The following is a 7,320-nucleotide window of genomic DNA, read 5'->3' on the forward strand; positions in this document are numbered from 1 at the left end:
TGAGGCTTTGTATGGGAGGCGGTGTAGATCTCCAGTTGGTTAGTTCGAGCCTGGCTAGGCTAGGCTATTAGGGACAGATTTGGTTCAGGATGCCTTAGAGAAGGTGGAGGTGATTCAAGAGAGACTTCGTACAGCGCGGTCGCGTCAGAAGAGTTATGCGCACTAGAAGGTTCGAGATGTATCCTACATGATTGGTGAGAAGGTCTTGTTGAAGGTTTCACCCATGAAGGGTGTTATGAGATTTGGAAAAAAAGGGAAGTTGAGTCCGCGGTTCATTGGGCCTTTTGAGGTACTTCGGAGGAATGGGGAGGTGGCTTATATGCTTGCTCTGCAACCCAGCTTGTCTACCGTGCATTCGGTATTTCATGTTTCTATGCTTCGGAAGTATGTTGGAGATCCGTCTCATGTTTTGGACTTCAGCACGGTTCAGTTGGATGATGATTTGACCTTTGATGTGGAGCCAGTAGCTATTTTGGGTCGCCAGGTTCGGAAGTTGAGGTCAAAAGATATAGCTTCAGTGAAAATGGAGTGGAGAGGTCGGCCCGTGGAGAAGGCTACTTGGGAGACCGAGCGGGAGATGCGGAGCAGATATCCTCACCTATTTGAGGCTCCAGGTATGTTTCTTGACTTGTTCGAGGACGAACATTTGTTTAAGTTGGGGAGGATGTGACGACCCGGCCAGTCGTTTCATGAGTTACTGCTCCGTTTCCCCCATTTATGTTTCTTTATGCTTCATTATCCGTGTTTTATGTGGTCGAGTTGAATGATTTGCGGTTGGTGTGGTTTTGATAAGAAATGAGACACTTAGTCACTTTTAAGAAGGTTTAAGTTGGAAAAGTCAACCGGATGTTGACTTATGAGTTAGAGGGCTCGGATGTGAGTTCCAATGGTTCATTTAGCTTCGAGAGGTGATTTGTGACTTAGGAGTGTGATCGGAAGTGGTTTTGGAGGTCCGGTGTAGAATTAGGCTTGAATTGGCGAAGTTAGTATTTTGGCGATTTCCGGTTGATAGGTGAGACTTTGATCCAGGGGTCAGAATAGAATTACAAGAGTTTTTGTAGCTTTGTTATGTCATTTGGGATGTGTGTTCAAAATTTCAGGTCATTTGGATGTGGTTTGGTTGGGTTTTTGATCAAGAGCGTGTTTCGGAAGTTTTTAGAAAACTTAGGCTTGAATTCGATGTGAATTGGTGGTTTTGTTGTTGTTTGTGGTGCTTTGATGATTGGAACAAGTTTGAATGAGGTTTTAGATGTGTTGGTGCTTTTGGTTGAGGTCCTGGGGGCCTCGGGTGAGTTTCGGATGGTCAATCGGACCAATTTCTATGTTGAGAGGTTGTAGAATTTGAGCAGCAGTTGCAGAGGATTTTTGGCCTTCGCGATCGCGCGAGAGCCCTCACGATCGCGTAGAAGGAATTTGGGTGGGCCTGAGTTTGTGATTCGCGTTCACATTTGAGGGCTCGCATTCGCGGAGAGTGAGCAGCTTGTGCTTCGCATTCGCAGGAGAGAGTTCACGTTCGCGTATAAGGAATCAGGTCCCAGGGTAATTGCTCTTCGCGTTCGCGTATGTGGGGTTGCGTTCGCATAGCTCTGGGAAGTTAAAGCATCGCGTTCGCAGCAGCAGCATCACGTTCGCATAGTGTTATTTTTAGAAATCGGAATTTAGTGCTTCGCGATCGCGAGACCTTGGTCGCGATCGCGATGAAGGAAATCCAGAACTGGGCAGTGAGTTTATTAAACATTTCATCCGCGATTTTGAACCATTTTTCCACCATACCTGAGTATTTTGAGAGCTCTTTGAGGGAAATTGAAGTGGGATTCGAGGAGAAGTGATTGGAGGTAAGATTTATGAGCATAAAACGTGATTTTATTGTGAAATTAACCTAGAAATTCATGGAAATTTATCTAAAAATGGAAGAACTAGGGCTTGGGATGTTGAGATTTTAAATTGGGATTTGAAGGGCCATTAGAGGTCGGATTTGAGAACTCTTGACATGTATGGACTCGTGGAAGGATAAGGAACCCGTTGATGTGAAAATTTCTGAGTTTTGAGAAGTGGGCCCGGGGCTTGGGTTTTGCTAATTTCAAAATTTTTTGATATTTTTCGATTGTTTTCGCTTGGGTTATGTTTCCTTAGCATATTGTGACATATTCATTCTGGTTTTGGTCAGATTTGATGCGCGAGGAGGACGATTTGAGGGGCAAAGACATAGCGAGCTAAAGTTTTTGCCAGTTCAAAGTGAGTAATGAATGTAAATGATGTCATGAGGGTTTGAAACCTCAGATTTGCACATCGTAGTGCTATATTGAGGTGAGACACGCGCTTGATGATGAGCGTGGGGTCGTTTACTATTGGGGATTGTGACTTGGTTCGTCCCAAGTGATGCTTTTACTGCGTATTTGACTGAAGCTTATTTGTTATCATCATTATTTGGACTGATTTCCATATTTGGGCTTCATGCCAACTATTTGAACCCTCCGGGGAGTTTTATCACTATTTCCTCACTATTTTGATTTACTACTTGAACTCAGTCGTACCGTTTTCCACTATTTTACAACTCAGCCACTCTTACTCGGTTTTGAAACTAAAATGATATATTAAATGATGTTTTGGGCTGAGAACTACTGTTTTACTAATGCCCGAGGGGCTTATATGATTTCTAGACTGAGTACGCCCAAGGGCCAGATGTGAGGATACTATGGGATCGGACTGCGCGCCGTAGCAGTGTTATATTGATATTGATATAAGGCTAAGGGCCTAGATTTGATGCCACAAGATGGCTTGATATTGCGCTTGGGCCGTAAGGGGCCCCTCCCGGAGTCTGCACACCCCCAGTGAGCACCGTCGATGAAATATATGGATTAGGCTGCACGCCGCAGCGGGTACTATAGTGTACCGTTCTATGTGTTGATTTTATTTATATGTCTGTCACTTAACCGCTTATTTGTTGCAGCATTACCATATTTCATTTCCATTGGTTTACTGCTTTCATATTACTTGTTTAAACTGCCGCATTATAGATTACTCTGTGTTTTTCCTTGACTTATTATCCTCAGTCATTATTTATGCTTATTACTCATTGGGTCGGAGTACTCACATTACTCCATGCACCTTGCGTGCAGATCCAGGTGTTCCAGAGGCTGAGTGAAGATTTTTAGTCGATCAGTTCATATCCGGGAGCATTGAGGTAGTTGCTCGGCGTCCGCAGCCTGGATCTCTCCCTTCTATCCTTTCGTTTTATCTGCATTTCCTAGATATATTATGCATTAGGCTATTAAACTTGTACTAGAGGGTCGAGACTTGTGACACCGGATCTATATGGGCTATAGAGTAGTATTATCATCTGAATTTTCGCATATTTAACTCGTTGTCTTAAACTCTTATTAGGGTAATATAGCAATTTAATGGTGTTAGCTGATAATGATTTTTATAAGAAAACGGATTGAGGTTGTTAGTTGGTCAGGCTTGCCTAGCAGTGTGTTGGGCGCCATCACGACCGGGGTTGGGGTTGTGACATGATGATTTGAAGGACCAAATCGTATCGGAATTGGATAATTTTCATATGGTTAGACTCGTAAGAGTATAAGGATTTTAGTTTTGTGAATTTTGTCAAATTTCGAGATGTGGGCTTGAGGGTCGGGTTTGACCAATTTCGGGAATTTTGTGGTAATTTGATTATTTTCGAGGGGCCTTTGTTCCCTTAGCACATTTTGATGGTTTGGTACTGCTTTTGGCTAGATTTGGAGCATTCAGAGGCCGATTCGAGAGGCAAAGGCATCGCGGTCTAGAGTTCGGACCGGATAGAGGTAAGTAATGATTGTAAATACTGTCCTGAGGGTTTGAAACCCCGAATTACACATCGTTGTGCTATGTTAAGGTGACTTACACGCTAGATGACGAGCGTGGGGTAAATCACCGCTGGGGATTGTGACTTAGTTCATCCCGAACGATTATTTTAATGCGTAATTGATTGTTAATTGTTTGATGTTATTATGTTTTGGGCAGTATGCCATGTTTGGGGCCTTGTGCCGACTTGTTAAGACCCTCAAGGGCATTTTTACTATCTTTCCTCACTCTATTTGTTTGAAAGCATATCCTCAGTCATGTTTTACATGTTTGTTACTCAAATCTGCCTTTACCACTATATTCTTAAAAATGTGGTAACTGTTTTGGGTTGAGTTCCCTGTTTTACTGATGGTCCGAGTGATCGTGAGATTGATGACTGAGGTAGACTGAGAGTCTGATGGTGGGGTTAATGACTGAGAGAGGCCGAGGGCCTAGTTGTGAGGATTATATATCTATGGATCGGGTTGCATGCCGCAACAATTTATATATATATATATATACACACACACACACACACACATATATATATATACATATATATATATATATATGTATATATATATATATATATTATGGACCGGGTTGCACGCCGCAACGATATATTGGAACGGGCTGCACGCCGCAACGATATAGCGCTTGGGCTGTAGGAGCCCCTCCAGAGTCTGCACACCCCTAGTGAGCGCCGTCGACGAGATATATGGATCGGGCTGCATGTCGCAGCGATATATGGATCGGGCTGTCGTCGTAACAATTACTATACGGTACCTATTGAGTGTGAGTGCTGAGTGTGAGCGCTGATTGGTAAGAGTTGAGTCACGAGTGGCTGAGAGGCTTGCCCGCGGGGCGATAGATATAAACATGTACATGAGTGATGCTCTGCCGGAGGGGCCTGTTTATGAACTTATTGATTGTCTCTCCTCTTTAAAGTGAGTTTCTACTGAATATGTTGATTTATTTATTGCTTTCACTCACCTTTGTACTGAGCCCCCGTCAAAAATGTTGAATGAATGTTTTTTAACAACTTTCATTTAAGCTGGGGTTTATGAGATGTTCAGAATTTAATCACTGATTTGGCTTTGTTATTTCATCTGAGATTTTCATGTTATGAGGTGTTTATGATTCCTATTTTTCCCGAGGGACTGTTTACGAACTGTGTTTTGCCCGAGGGGCCTATTATGGTTTTCATCTCTTTTATTATAAATGGTATTGAACCCCTAGTGAAACCGTCGGAAAACATTTTCAAATAATTTTTACCAAAAGGCTGGAATTTAAATGAGACGATCGACTCGTATTCTAATTTGAAAGCCCGTTGTGCTTATTGAGTTTATCATAAATGTGGATTCATTGTTTCATACTGCTTAGTCTTTATTTACTCTTATTACTTACTGGGTTGGACTACTCACATTACTCCCTGCACCTTGTGTGCAGATTCAGGTATTTCGGAACCCGGTAGCGGGTGTTGATTGCTCAGACGCGGAGTCATCGGAGTTAGCAAGGTGGCTGCACGACGTTCGCAGCACTGCTTTCTTCCTCTTATTTTCATTACTGTACTTAGTATACTTTTGACTATTTTTGTTGTATTCAGTCCTTGGAAGATGCTCATGACTAGTGACACCCCGATGTCGGGCTTGTATGTTATTTCCGCACTGTTTATTCAGACTCATGTTATGAGATATTGTTTAATTAAAGGCTTAAAAATGACTCATAATGATTAAGGGGTTAATATGGGTATTGTGTCAGCTGGCCTTCTCTTCACGAGAGGCGCCATCACGACCGGGCCGGTTTGGGGTCGTGACAAGTTGGTATTAGAGCCTAGGTTACATAGGTCTCACGAGTCATGAGCAGGTTTAGTAGAGTCTCGGGGATCGGTACGGAGACGTCTGTATTTATCCTCGGGAGGCTACAAAACCTTTAGGAAAACTTCACATTCTTTAATTCTTATCGTGCGCCCTTGATCCAGCTTGAAATGTAACTCTTTGAATTCCTTCCACGAGTTCGTATGCGCGCATGAGCTCTTAGTATCAGATGTGCATCGATGGCTGGTGATTCCCTGATCGAGGGATGAGATGTGATCTCTGTGAGTTGATGTTGGGCCAGTCTGGAGGACTTGAGGCTGGATTTTTGCCTATAGTTTGAGCACCGAGGTGCTGATTGTGTGCGCACGTGTTTTTGAACTTATATATTCGATAGTGAGCCTATTAGTAGAGGTGATGGCTGGATGGCTCCGTGATGAGTATGTTATGACTGCGAGATGTATCCGTACGAATTGGAAGCGACGAGAAGGGTCTGCTGGAGGATAAAAGAACTATTAGGTGATTGGATTCCATCTTGATTCGAGGTATAGCCCCGAGTTATGGGCATGTGAAGAATCTTTTCATGTTTCCCAGTTGTGAGTGAAGTAAATTTCATGTTTCGGTATGAGTTCAAACTCAGGAAGACTAAGTGACTGCGTAATGTTTGTGACGGTAGAAGGTATACATAAATGATAATTAAAGGCAAAGCAGGTGGGCTATCTCCTGCGAAGTGTTCTGAGGTTGTGTGATCCTTATGTGTCTGTTAGAAGATCTTATGTACAAGTGAAATATAAGTGTGGAATTCTGAATTTTGGGTCGCTTAAGAGAGTGGGCTTAGCTGTTGTAAGAGTGAATGCGAGATTTGCAGAAGATTTAAAGTACTAGATGATCTATGTTTTTACAAGCTTATAAAAGATTTGAGTTTAATCTCACTATGGTATCATGGCATCAATAGAGTATAATCGATATGAGTTATTGAGTGTGTGTTGATCTATGGCATGTGGAGCTACTCATTCCCTCAAACAACTGAGTGAAGTGCAATTGCTAAAAACGACAGGTTGGGTCGTTACATCCTCCCCCACTTAAACATGCGTTCGTCCTCGAACGTGCCCAGAGTGATTCCAAAAGCCATCAAATCCCCATGTAACCTCACTGTGCACCTACCCGGGGGCGATCCCACGTTCCCCTATCCCGAATAGGTCTGACAACACAACATGACTGAAATTTCTTAATCCAACCTAGCCCATAAGCCTTAGAATCAAATTTCCACATCCGAAATTTCCTATAAGATCAGAATCTTGCATCTACACATTGTATAAGTCTGAACAAGCTGAAATCATAACCTAAGATGTAATCACATGATATACCATATAACTCAAACACTCGTAGCGATAACTTCTAATAACAACAGCTGCTCAAACAACCCAATACCGGCAATAAGCCTCTTATCAAACAAAGCCACATTCCAACAATTTCGTGTACTACAAATGATGAAAGAAACACACATAAATCATAACCATCCTTTGATCAACCAGTCATGGAGTTCCCTCTCCTTTGGCAAGGACTATAGCAGGTTTCTAAGCCGACTTTCGAGATTATCCTTCTAACCAGGTTGTAGTCAATTCTGATAGTATTCATTCTAAGTCCAATGACCTCATCTCATCCAACACGACCACCCTGGTGA

Source organism: Nicotiana sylvestris, chromosome 9 (genome assembly GCF_000393655.2).
Source record: "Nicotiana sylvestris chromosome 9, ASM39365v2, whole genome shotgun sequence".
NCBI classification, from domain to species: domain Eukaryota; kingdom Viridiplantae; phylum Streptophyta; class Magnoliopsida; order Solanales; family Solanaceae; genus Nicotiana; species Nicotiana sylvestris.